We start from the raw sequence: 14,313 nt of genomic DNA, 5'->3' as shown, positions 1-14,313 counted from the left end.
GGTCTTTTAGTTGGGTGAGGTAATCCTTGATTCCCGCTTGATTTATACTTTAACAACTCTTCTTCCTCTTAATAAATATGTACCACGTGGTATGGCCAAGAAAAAAATTGTGTTCATATTACATCTTATGATTAGAGTATTTGGGGTGACTCAAGAACTGTCACAATGTTTACAAAAGAAAAATCAGAATATTGTTGGTCCAGTAGGATGGATTGGTTCGGTGATGAGAAATATGAATGACATGAGGAAAAATGGTTGGGATAATCTTTTTGAAGAGGTAAAAAGCTTTTTTTTTGTCCAAACGAAGATAGACATTCCTATGTGAAAGGATCAAGATGTCCAAGAGGGGGGGGGGGGTGAATTGGGCTAATTTGAAATTCTCTTGCAATAAACAAATCCTACGGATAGCCCAATTAATCCCTTGTGTCTAGAAAAGTGTTTCTATTAAACTAATGCACAAAGAACTCACAACCTATGTTCCAAACTTACTCTAGCAAGCTATTCTATGGATGTAAAACAAGTATTGAATTGCTCAAAGTAAATACTCAAGGTAAGTGCTCAAAGTAAATAGAGAGAGAAAAGAACGCGTCGATGTTTTGCCGAGGTATCGGAGAGTCGCCACTCCCCACTAGTCCTCGTTGGAGCACCCGCGCAAGGGTGTAGCTCCCCCTTGATCCGCGCAAGGATCAAGTGCTCTCTACGGGTTGATTCTTCGACACTCCGTCGCGGTGAATCACCCAAAGCCGCTCACAACTTGAGTTGGGTCACCCACAAGCTTCGCCGGGTGAACACCGAACTCCCAATCACCACCAAGCCGTCTAGGTGATGGCGATCACCAAGAGTAACAAGCACGAACTCTCACTTGACCACGCGAAGCCTAATGAGAAGATGGATGCACACTTTGCTACTCTTGATTTGCTAGTGAGGCTACTCTCTTGGATTCTCAAATCACGAACACCTCACTAGGACCTTGCTCTTCTTGGCACTCACAAACGTGTTTCTCAGCTGTTGGAATGAGCAAAAGTTGCTCCACTCGCGAGTGGAGCTTCTATTTATAAGGCAGCCTGAAAAACGAACCGTTATGAGCTTCTGCGGGATGACCGGACGCTCTGATCGTTTTGACCGGATGCTCCGGTCAGTTCAACCCACGAACAGTTTTCAAGTGATGACCGGACGCTGTTAGGGTCCGGTCAATACCGACCGGACGCGTCTGGTCGCTCTTGGATGCTTACTGTAAACGACTGGACGCTGGATACTCAGGGTCCGGTCACCACTGACCGGACGCGTCCGGTCACTCTTTCCCAAGTTTGGACCCTTACTGGAGTCGACCGGACGCTAGTCCTCAGCGTCCGGTCACACGACCTTCCAGCGCCCGGTCACACCAGACTTGTTCTTCACGGTCAAATGAACTGACCGGACCCTGCGGTTAGCGTCTGGTCGCACCGGAGCCAGCGTCCGATCAGTGTTTGACCCTCCATTCACTTCCAACTTTCGAACATATGTGAATAAAGTTGCTCCAAAGGATCTTAGGCATTCATAGGAGCTACCTAGAGCTAGTTTTAACAAGTGTGCACCACACCTAACTCACTATACTCAACTAGGTCAAGCTACCCATTCATATCCTCCTTAATAGTACGGCCAAAGGAAAAACAAAGTCCTAAACTACTCTAAGTGTCTCTCCAACTCTAATCGACACTTAGAACTAGTTATCCTTAACCTTGTCGTCCATCCTTGAAAAACCAAAACGATTTCCATCATAGGGGCATGACAACCTCGATTGCCCAATCGATCTCCATTACCATGACCTAACTTAATTGTCTCTGCAAAACACACGTTAGTCATAGTAATCTTGTATTGACTTTAATCACTGAAATCCAACTAGGGGCCTAGATGCTTTCATTCTCCCCCTTTTTGGTGATTGATGACAATACCACCTCGAGTATGTTATGGAGTGAGGTTTTTAGACGGGCTTGATTCATATAAGCTTTTGTCAATAAGAACACAAGAGTTAGGCAAGCTTATATGACCCAAGCCATCACAATGTACTCAGGATATGAATTAAGCATGAGTACAAATAACAAAGCTCATTTGCTTCGAAGTATAAACGCGGAAGCAAAAGCAAAAGAGCATTACACAAGTGATATGACATATAGATAAAGCAAAGTAGAAGTCACACAAGTCAAATATCACAACCACGTAGATAGCACTATCACATATATATAATAGTATGCATGAAAGTAAACACACGAATGCATAAGTAATAGTGTAGCATACAAATAAAACTCCAAATGTATATAATAAGCTAATACTAGATAACTAGCTCCCCCTAAAACTCGCTCCCCCTAAGTCTACATACTCAAACCCTCTTTCCCTTTGGCGTCAAACACCAAAACCTAAGGGTCGGTCGGTGGGGCTGCAGCGGACGAGTCGGGCGCTGAAGTACGTGGAGCAAGATGGAACTGGGCGCCATCATCATCATCTGACCCTGAGCTTTGAACTGATTGACCCTCTGAAGCAGGAAGTGTCGCTGAAGCGGTCTGGGTCTGAGCTGGGGCTGGTGTTGCCTGTGAAGCTGCAAGTATGTCTGTTGTAGGATCTAACAAGGCGACAGACGAGGGGAGCCTCTAAGTAGTCATGATAGCTGGAGCTGCTGTAGACGGACCGACAGTATGCATGTGAGGCGGAGTAGGCATGCTGGTCAACTCGCTGAATGATGCTCCAAGACTCCTGGAGACTGACGTCTTAGGCATCAATAGCGAGGGAGACTGCTCTGGTGAGAAACCCGTGTGATAAGGAGTAAACTGCGGGGCTACACCAGGTGAGGCTAACCATTGGGACACCTGTACAGGAGGTGAAGTAAACTGAGCTGGAGGCTGTCCCTGACTCTGGAGCCCGATGGGTTGTACTGCTGGAGTCATCAAAGTGGTAGGAGGCTGTGCAAGCTGGGGCGAAGTCTGTGGCAGTGGGATCCCAATGGCTGTCACTACATACTGCATGAATCCCATGAGCTGCTGCTACATAAGTAACTGCTGGTGCTGAAGGAGCTGCTGCTGCCGTTGAAACTCGTCCTGACGAGCCTGAAACTGTGCGAAGTTGGCAGCTGTCTCCTGTGCCTATCGTGTCTGGTCCTACTGCATCCGCTCAAGAATAGCAATGAGAGCGGGGTCTGTCTGCGGAGCAGGTGGAGCAAAACTGGAGCTACCGGCCTCTACATCGTGTTTGCGTGGAGGCATCTGAGGTATAGGCTGGTAGTCATCGTCAGAGCTGTCACTGTACTCGCTCACCTCCTGCTGTGCCTCTAGCTCCTCCTCCTCAGCGGCTGCAATCCCTCTGATGATCTTATCCTGCTGAGCTACGGACTCTGGTACGTCGGGACGATGGCTAGGCTGTCTGGGTGCCTGAGGAGTGGTGTGTCTGATCCTCTGTGACAGGTTGTAGGCTGGGAACTCTGTGGTGGCACCTGTATACTCATCCATCATACCAGGGGGCTTATCAAGCACTATTCTATGGATGAGGAACGTGATCCAGTGAGCATAGGGAAGCTGCCTGCGACCCTTGAATCCCTCAGCGATAGTATCCTCCATCTCTGAAAGAAGGAGGTCCCAGATGTCAAATACTGTCCTCTGCATGATAGCATTGAGAAGCCAGAGCTGTAAGCGAGTCAGGCCCTCCCTGTATCCCAACCTGGGAAGCAGTGTCCTCCTAATGATGGCCTCTAGTACCCTCGCTGTAGGAGTCAAGTCACTGGGGTTCCTGCTCGACCCCTCACTAAAAGGCTCCTTGAAGCAATGCTGTACTAAATCTGTAGGGGGCACTTGCCCTCCATGAGGACGCCTGGGAGGCTCCTGCTGTCCATAGCAAACCTCATGCATCTTAACAGGTTGCTCCTGTAGCCTCAGTATCTCTCTAGCTCTGCCACTCGTCACTCTGTAGTCTTTGCCTTTGAAAGCAAAGTAAATGAATCTGTGATGAGGATCGATGTAGAGTGAGGCATAAAACTGATGGACCTAAGATGGTACATATATGCCCGTCCGTCCAATCAAATCTATCAGTCCTAGCAAATATGACAAGTATGGCCGAATGCTCTCTTCGGCTGCTGCCACAATAGACTCTATCTGACAGACCCTCTGAGATCTGAACACTGCCCCACTGTTAAGATATGCATTGTAGAAATCCTCCTGCAGTGGCGTGTAGAAACCCTCAGCTGCTCTCTCATCCCTCCTCGGAGGAAACCAGACCTCAAACTCAACAAACCGCAGCCGCTGAACCTACCTGGCTGTAGCGGCCCTCAAGTCGAGGTGAACCACTGGAGGCGGACCCTGAGGTCTGGGCGGAGGGTGTGAACCCCTACGCTGTGTAACTGGCCTCGGTGGAACTACAGCACTGGTACGACTCGAGCGGCGTAGCTGAGGTGCCGGCTCGGTCTCCTAACCCTCCTGAGTCTCCTGGGCTGGCTGAGGCTCTGCTGGTGGGGGCTGCTGCTATGCTGACGGACCCTCCTCAATGGCAACCCGCCGTCCTGCAAACGTGGCAGTCCCAGCTGGACTACCGTGACGACGCTCAACCTCCTCAATCGCAGCTCTGACTGCGGGTGAAACTGGCTGATCTGCAATGACAACTCCGCTGTGGGTACCACCTCTCTCGGTACGCCTTGCGACCTCTGCAACAGCTGCTGCTCTCGCTGTCTCTGCGTCGGGGTACTTCCACTTCTTGGATGTTATCTGCTTGGTTGACTTGCCCTTAGATCTGGCTGGCTGGCGAGGTGGGGGCCTCCGATCATCATCACCTGGGCCACCACCAATGTTCTTGGTGTGAGCCATCTGAACTGACAAGATGGTGAACTGCTGCTGATGAAGATCAACTATCAAACTGCCGCTTTCGAGGCTTGGCCTCGATCCTTACTCGCGAGCTTGGCTCCGAGTTGACTGCCAACTGCCAGACGAAACACAACGGAACCGACTCGCTGCATGATAGAATAGATGGATATACAAATAAATACCATATGTCTAATAGATGCAAAACCCAATAGAAAAAGCAATGTAGATGCGAACTTGAATCGAATGGCTTTCTACCTGACGATCAGCGATCCGAGAAGAGATAAGATGTCACGCGGGGGATCTTGGAACCGGCTAGGGTTAGGTCAAACGCCCTGAATGCAATGGGGAATCAGTGCATTGAGAATTTGATCTAGGTCACAATTGTGGAGATCAAGATTGAAAAATAAAACTTGCCTTACCAATCAAGGGGATGGTAGGGCTAGGGCACTTCGGCGTGATGACCGGCAGCCTTGGCAATGATGGAGCGGCGAGCTTGGGCGCGAGGAGGCTGGAGCACGGCGGTGCTGTAGAGGCATGGGTGAGCAATGGCGGCAAGGGAGGCTCGGTGGCTGCGACGGGCTGTGGTTGGCGTGGTGGCGCGCGAGAAGCGGTGGTGCGGCGAGGCAGGGGCACGGAGGCGCGCGGGAAGCAGGAGCACTGCGGCGTGGGCGCGAGGTGGCCGGCGCAGGGTCGCGGTGGCGCTGGCTAGGGCAAAACCAGCACGACTTGGTGGCGACTCGGCGAGGCTGCTGCGGTGCGGCTTGGCGGCTGCTCGGGCTAGGGCACGGCGGGATGAGGGCGAACAAAGGTACGTCTTGCGGTTAAATAGTTCCCCACACGCGACAGAAAAGGAATCGGAGAAAGGAGTCCTGAAACCACGCGAGATCTACTGACCGAACGCTCCGGTGGTAGCGACCGGACGCTACCACCCAGCGTCCGATCGATTCCAGAGAGGTCCAAATCCTCTAGAATCGGGACTAGACGCGTCCGGTGGTCCATGACCGAACGTAGGCAGGGTCCGGTCAGTACTGCTTGTCCTTGATCGACCGGACGCTGAACCCTTCCTGACCGGACGCACAGATGCAGCGTCCGGTCACTCCTTCATCAGCAGTTCACCTCCTGTGAACTGACCGGACGCTGGACAGCAGCGTCCGGTGCAGCGTTCGGTGTACCTTTTCCAGCAAATCTTCAAACTTCCTTCGCGCTGCCTGTTCTCAATCGAGTCCTAACTTGAATAAGATCCAAATAAACACTAATTGGGACTGATGTGAGTGACCTCTCTCAAACCCTCATATTTTTCAAAATATTTTGCCTTAGGCTATAATTCTTTTTAAGAAAATAGGCAACAAGAGGGCAAATGGAACAAAACGACAAAACAACATTCATGCATATGCAATACTTATAAGTAAATCTAGTTGCTTGTCAAGTTTGATCCAAGGTTAAGCTTCTTCATACGCTTTTCGGCGGTTATCTTAACCATGTTAGACAAGCCCTATGTGTATTGCCACAAATTAAACATGTTGTATATTACAATGAATGCAAGGGACAACACAAGCTCAATTTTTTGTGAAGTTACTAAAATCAAGTACATTGAGCTCATTCCGCAATCTACAAAATATAGCCTCATCTAGCGGTTTAGTAAAGATATTCGCTAATTGATCTTCGGATCTTACACCTTCTAGTGATATATCATTTTTAGCTACATGATCTCTTAGAAAGTGATAGCGGATATCTATATGCTTGGTGCGAGAGTGTTGAACCGGATTATTTGCAAGTTTTACCGCACTTTCATTATCGCACAAAAGAGGTACTTTCTCTAGAACTACTCCATAGTCTAGTAAAGTTTGTTTCATTTATAATATTTGTGCACAACAAGCACCCGCGGCAATGTATTCCGCTTCGGCGGTGGAGAAAGCCACACTATTTTGTTTCTTGGAGGACCAAGACACAAGTGATCTACCAAGCAAATGGCACCCTCCGGATGTGCTCTTTCTATCAACTTTGCATCCGGCGTAGTCCAAATCGGAATAGCCAATTAATTCAAATAAAGCTTCTTTGGGATACCAAAGGCCAATGCTTGGTGTGTGCTTAAGATACCTAAGGATTCTTTTTACGGCAATTAAATGTGTTTCCTTAGGACTAGCTTGAAATCTAGCACACATACATACACTAAACATGATGTCGGGCATAGATGCGGTTAAATATAACAAGCTACCAATCATAGAACGGTAGAGAGTTTGATCAACTGAGTTACCTCCCTCATCTAGGTTGAGATGTCCATTGGTAGGCATTGGGGTCTTGATTGGCTTACATTCATCCATCTTGAATCTCTTGAGAAGATCTTTTGTGTATTTCTCTTGAGAGATGAAGATGCATTCTTTCATTTGCTTGACTTGAAAACCAAGAAAGAATGTAAGCTCACCAATCATTGACATCTCGAACTCCTTAGACATCAATTCACCAAATTCTTTGCATGAGTCTTCATTTGATGATCCAAAGATGATATCATCAATATATACTTGACAAATGAAGATATGCCCATCAAGCTTTTTGGTGAATAGTGTGGTGTCGACCTTCCCAATGGTGAAGCCCTTCTCAATAAGGAAATCCCGAAGGCGCTCATACCAAGCTCTTGGGGCTTGCTTAAGCCCATATAGTGCCTTGGACAACATATAAACATGATTATGATATCTAGGGTCTTCAAACCCGGGAGGTTGATCAACATAGACTAGTTCATTAATAAAGCCATTTAAGAATGCACTTTTCACATCCATTTGATATAGTTTCATTTCATGATTTGATGCATATGCAAGAAGGATACGGATGGCTTCCAATCTTGCAACCGGTGCAAAGGTTTCTCTAAAATCTAAACCTTCAACTTGAGAGAACCCCTTTGCAACTAGTCTTGCCTTATTCCTCACAACAACACCTTGATCATCTTGCTTGTTGTGGAACACCCACTTTGTTTCAATGACTCTTGCACCTTTTGGTCGCTCTTCAAGATTCCAAACTTCATTGCGAGTGAAGTTGTTCAACTCTTCATGCTTGGCATTGATCCAATCCGGATCTTTAAGAGCTTCTTCTACCTTGGTAGGCTCATAGCAAGAGACAAAAGAGTGATGAGCAATAAATGAAGTAAGTTTTTGAGATCGAGTCATCACCCCCTTTGTTGGACTCCCTATGATGAGATCTTGTGGATGATCTTGTAGGAGAGGTGTATTTCTTCTATTGACCACTTGAGGAAGAGGTTGTGGAGCATCAACATCTTGTGCTTGTACCACCATTTGCTCATTGGAGATATGAGTATCTTTATTTTCTATTCTCCCATCTTTGTCATCATCTTGTGGTACACTTGATGAAGAAGGCTGGTTAATGATTTGTACATCATCTTCATCATCTTTTGGCTTGATGTCTTCCACCGGAATATTCTTCATAGCCTCCCTCAAGGTTCATCACCTACATCATCAAGATTCTCATGTGCTCCTTGGGAGCTGTTAGATTCATCAAATTCCACATCATATGTTTCTTCAACCAAGCCGGTGGCATGATTAAATACTCTATATGCTTTGGACTTCAATGAGTAGCCAACAAGAAAACCTATATCACAACGTCTTTGAAACTCCCTAGGTATTGCCGCTTCTTGTAGATGTAGCACTTGCAACCAAACACCCTAAAGAAGGAGACGTCCGGCTTCTTCCCATTGAGTAACTCATACGGTATCTTGACAAGGAACTTTTGAAGAAATAGACGGTTGGATACATAACATGTGGTGTTGATTGCTTCCGCCCATAGAGCTTCGAGGGTGTTGTACTCATCTAGCATTGTCCTTGCAAGGGTGATCAAAGTTCGGTTCTTCCTCTCAACTACACCATTTTGTTGAGGAGTATAGGTTGCGGAGACTTCATGTTTGATTCCAACTTCATCACAATATGATTAAATGTTTGTGTTGTCAAACTCTTTGCCATTGTCACTTCTTATCTTCTTGAGCTTCACTTTAAATTCATTTTGAGCTCTCTTGGCAAACTTCTTGAAACAAGATGCAACTTCGGATTTGTCATGAAGGAAGAACACCCATGTATACCTTGAATAGTCATCCACAATCACAAGATAATAGAGATTTCCTCCCAAACTCTTGTATGTTGTTGGTCCAAATAAATCCATGTATAGGAGTTCTAGCAATCTTGTGGTTGACATGAAAGCTTTGGTTGGATGAGTGTTTGCAACTTGCTTGTCGGCTTGACATACACTACAAAGCTTGTCCTTCTCAAATTTCACATCCTTCAATCCTCTCACCAAATCATTCTTCATAAGCTTCTTAAGTGAGCTCATCCCAACATGAGCAAGTCTTCTATGCCATAGCCACCCAAGTGTTGTTTTGGTGAATAGGCAAGTCTTCAAGTTTGCATCTTCGGAGGTAAAGTCAACTAGATATAAGTTGTTGTATCTAAATCCATTGAATATCACTTGATTGTCATCTACCTTAGATACAACCACCTTCTTCTCGGTGAACAAGTATTGGAAGCCAAGATCACACAATTGTCCAACGGATAGCAAGTTGAAACTCAATGAAGCAACATAGAGCACATTGGAGATGGAATGATCATTTGATATTGCCACTTTGCCCAATCCTTTAACCTTGCCCTTTGAATTATCTTCAAATACTATTTTCTCTTGTCCATCTACCTCTTCATCTAGTGAGGTGAACATACGAGGATCACCAGTCATATGTTGAGTGCAACCACTATCAATAACCCAATGACTTCCACCGGTCTTGTAGTTCACCTACACATAAGAGATTCAAGCTTTAGGGATCCAAACTTGTTGAGGGCCCTTCACCTTCTCAACAAGTAACTTAGCCATCCAAATTTTCTTAGGCCTACTCTTGTTGGGGGGACCTAAGAAGATGACTTTCATCTTTCCACTCGAATCTTTTCTAAGCATGTAGTGAGCATTGAAAGCAAAGGGTCTAGCATGCTTGAGCAAGGGTTGTGGTGGTGGAGTTTGACACTCATGAGCAAAGTGGCCTTCTTGTCCACACTCAAAACATCTCTTTGGCTTTGGCTTTGTCTTTGATTGTTGGTGTTGAGCTTGAGCCTTCTTCTTCTCTACACTTGCCATATATCCAATGCCACTTCTATCCATCTTCATGACGGTATTCATGAGTAGCTCACTTTGGAGATGCTTGCCTCTGGCAAACTTGCTCAATCCCACCTTGAGATGCTCTTTCTCCATTTTGAGCTTCTTGTTCTCTTCCTTGAGAATATCATTGTTCTTCTCTTCCTTGAGTTTCTTGTTTTCTTCTTTGAGCTTCTCATTCTCAAGGATCAACTCTTTGTCATGATCAAGAGTTTCTAGCACAATGGTGTTGTGACTTTTCATCTCTTCAAGATCTTTCATGAGCTTCTCATTGTCACTCTTGAGCTTGACATACTCATCATAGTCATTGCACTCAACCACTTGCTTGCCCTTGCTACTAGATCCATGCTCAATGCTTTCATCAATTAAATCATCACATGGGGTAGCTATATCAATCTTAACAATATGGTTAGTAGCATCATGTGGCTCATTTGGTAAGAATTCTTGTGCAATAATAAGGGTATCATAATTGATCTTTAGAGTTGTATATTCATCTTTTAGCTTATTGTGACTAGTGATAAGCTCATTGTGCACCCACTCAAGTTTATCATTTTTATCTTTAAGCTCTTTCTTAGAAGATTTGAGCTCCTTGAGTTTGGATGATATAGAATCATTTGTTTCTTTGAGCTCATCATTAGCCTTTTCTAATGTATCACACTTAGCTAAGAGTGAATCATTTTTAGCATCAAGTTTTTCATTTGTAGCTCTACTCTTTCTAATGATCTTAGTATATTTTCTTAGTATTTTGACAAGATCACCATATGTAGGTGAATCATCATCATCGCTATCGCTATCATTATCGCTAGCATGTTCATCATCACTACTATCATCACTCTTAGTTACCTTGCGTTCACCTTTGGCCATAAGGCATAGGTGTGTAGAGGATGATGGCGATGATGGCGGTGAAGATGCAAGATCGATTGCAATGGCGGCCACCTTTTCATCGTCACTATCATCATCGGATGATCCACTTGATGAATCAATGTCCGTGAGCCAATCACCGACAATATAGGCCTTGCCACTCTTCTTCTTCTTGTAGAACTCCCTCTTTTTGCCTTCTCTCTTCTTGTAGGGCTTGTTCTTTTTCTTTTCATCTTCATCGCTTGAATTATCTTTCTTGCCCTTGTTCTTGAACTTGTCTTTCTTGGGCTTTGTGCATTGATGAGCTAGGTGGCCAAGTTCGCCACAATTGTAGCAATCCATCTCGGAGATTGGCTTTTTTCTTGAGCTAGTGAAAAACTTCTTCTTGCCATCAAACTTGATGCCACTCTTGTTTAGCCTTTTTAGCATCTTGGTGGTCTTCTTCACCATGAGGGCAAGGCTTTCTTCATCATCTTCATCACTTGAGCTCTCATACTTAAGTCTTGCTTTGCCCTTGTCTTGGCTAGCTTTGAATGCTAAGTCCTTCTCTTTCTTCTTTGTAGAGGATGAGCCATCTTGTGGTGTGATGTGCATGTACATCTCATGAGCATTGATCTTTCCTAAGATTTGTGTCGGTGTAGCGGCGGAAAGATCACCTTGATGTAGCACGGTCACAATGTGCCCATATTTGTCAATGGGGAGGACACTCAAGATTTTTCTCACAACGTCGGATGGTGACATTTGAGTAAGTCCAAGCCCATTGACTTCCTCTACAAGAACATTTAATCGAGAATACATCTCATTAGCACTTTCTTTGGGAAACATCTCAAAAGAATTTAGCTTTTTAATTACAAGATGATAGCGTTCCTCACGCTCACTCTTGGTTCCCTCATGGAGCGCACAAACGTCCGACCATAGTGCATGGGCGTCTTTGTGGTTCCTTACACGATTGAACACATCTTTGCAAAGGCCTCTAAAGATTATGTTGCGAGCCTTGGCATTCCATTTTTCATAGTTCACTTCATCGCCTTGAAGTTGTGCGGCATTCTTAGGTGTTGGGAACCCTTGAGAGGCGGCTCTAAGTATTCCAACGTCTAGAGCTTCTAAGTATGCTTCCATGCGGATTTTCCAATATGGAAAATCATATCCCTCAAAGATAGGAGGAGGTCCATCCCCGTGAGACATCTTGCTCTAAGCGATTAAGCTTAAAAACGTGAGCACGAGGCTCTGATACCAATTGAAAGGATCAAGATGCCCAGAGGGGGGGTGAATTGGGCTAATTCAAAATTCTCTTGCAATAAACAAATCCTACGGATAGCCCAATTAACCCCTTGTGCCTAGAAAAGTGTTTCTATTAAACTAATGCACAAAGAACTCACAACCTATGTTCCAAATTTACTCTAGTAAGCAATTCTATGGATGTAAAACAAGTATTGAATTGCTCAAAGTAAATACTCAAGGTAAGTGCTCAAAGTAAATAGAGAGAGAAAGGAACGCGGCGATGTTTTGTCGAGGTATCGGAGAGTCGCCACTCCCCACTAGTCCTCGTTGGAGCACCCGCGCAAGGGTGTAGCTTCCCCTTGATCCGCGTAAGGATCAAGTGCTCTCTATGGGTTAATTCTTCGACACTCCGTCGCGGTGAATCACCCAAAGCCGCTCACAACTTGAGTTGGGTCACCCACAAGCTCCGCCGGGTGAACACCGAACTCCCAATCACCACCAAGCCGTCTAGGTGATGGCAATCACCAAGAGTAATAAGCACGAACTCTCACTTGACCACGCGAAGCCTAATGAGAAGATGGATGCACACTTTGCTACTCTTGATTTGCTAGTGAGGCTACTCTCTTGGATTCTCAAATCACGAACACCTCACTAGGACCTTGCTCTTTTTGGCACTCACAAACGTGTTTCTCAGCTGTTGGAATGAGCAAAAGTTGCTCCACTCGCGAGTGGAGCTTCTATTTATAAGGCAGCCTGAAAAATGAACCGTTATGAGCTTCTACGGGATGACCGGACGCTCCGATCGTTTTGACCGGACGCTCCGGTTAGTTCAACCCACGAACAGTTTTCAAGTGATGACCGGACGCTGTCAGGGTCCGGTCAGTACTGACCGGACGCGTCCGGTCGCTCTTGGATGCTTACTGTAAACGACCGGACGCTGGATACTCAGAGTCCGGTCACCACTGACCGGACGCGTCCGGTCATTCTTTCCCAAGTCTGGACCCTTACTGGAGTCGACCGGACGCTAGTCCTCAGCGTCCGGTCACACGACCTTCCAGCGTCCGGTCACACCAGACTTGTTCTTCACGGTCAAATGAACTGACCGGACCCTGCGGCCAGCGTCCGGTCGCACCGGAGCCAGCGTCCGGTCAATGTTTGACCCTCCATTCACTTCCAACTTTCGAACATATGTGAATGAAGTTTGCTCCAAAGGATCTTAGGCATTCATAGGAGCTACCTAGAGCTAGTTTTAACAAGTGTGCACCACATCTAACTCACTAGACTCAACTAGGTCAAGCTACCCGTTCATACCCCCTTAATAGTACGGCCAAAGGAAAAACAAAGTCCTAAACTACTCTAAGTGTCTCTCCAACTCCAATCGACACTTAGAACTAGTTATCCTTAACCTTGTCATCCATCCTTTAAAAACCAAAACGATTTCCATCGTAGGGGCATGACAACCTCGATTGCCCAATCGATCTCCATTACCATGACCTAACTTAATTGCCTCTGCAAAACACACGTTAGTCATAGTAATCTTGTATTGACATTAATCATCGAAATCCAACTAGGGGCCTAGATGCTTTCACTATGATATCAGTTAGAGGTCGTTCGAAATTTTGTGGTACCAAATTAGTGACACACTATCAACATTTTCATCATGGGATTTTCATTGTTGTCATTGATTAGGTTCTCTGTGAGTTAAACAATCAATTTCTAGAAAGATCAACTGAACTCTTGAGATGTGTTGCTTGTCTTGATCCGACAAATTGATTTGCCAGCTTTGAGATACAGATAATTTGTTGAGCTTGCTAAGATTTATAAAGATGACTTTATTGATTATGATAGTGTAATTGTGAAGACATATTTGACCATTTAGGGCCTCTTTGGCACGGCTTATGCCAGCTTCGGCTTCATCTATTTTGCGCAAATCGAGGCACTGTAGCGTGAAGCCGTTTTGTAAGCCGGGGTTAAAATGAACTATAAGCCGGGAAAAGCCAGTTTTTTCTGACTTCACCGGCTTTGGCTTCACCGGTGAAGCCGTTTTGGATGAGCCGTGCCAAAGGGGGCTTTAGTTATCGTAAGCTCTCTATTAGATACCTTTCTATTATTAATGATATATTGTTTGTTTGAGCACTTTGAATTAAGCGTTATTTGTTATATCTATTAGTTTATGGCTAGTATGATTTTTAGCCTTATACTCCATCCATTCTAAATTATAAGACGTTTTGGCATTTCTAGATTCATAGTGCTTTTACTATGAATCTAAATAAACATA

This window comes from Miscanthus floridulus, chromosome 17, assembly GCF_019320115.1.
Source record: "Miscanthus floridulus cultivar M001 chromosome 17, ASM1932011v1, whole genome shotgun sequence".
Taxonomy (NCBI): domain Eukaryota; kingdom Viridiplantae; phylum Streptophyta; class Magnoliopsida; order Poales; family Poaceae; genus Miscanthus; species Miscanthus floridulus.
This window is presented reverse-complemented; position numbering follows the sequence as displayed.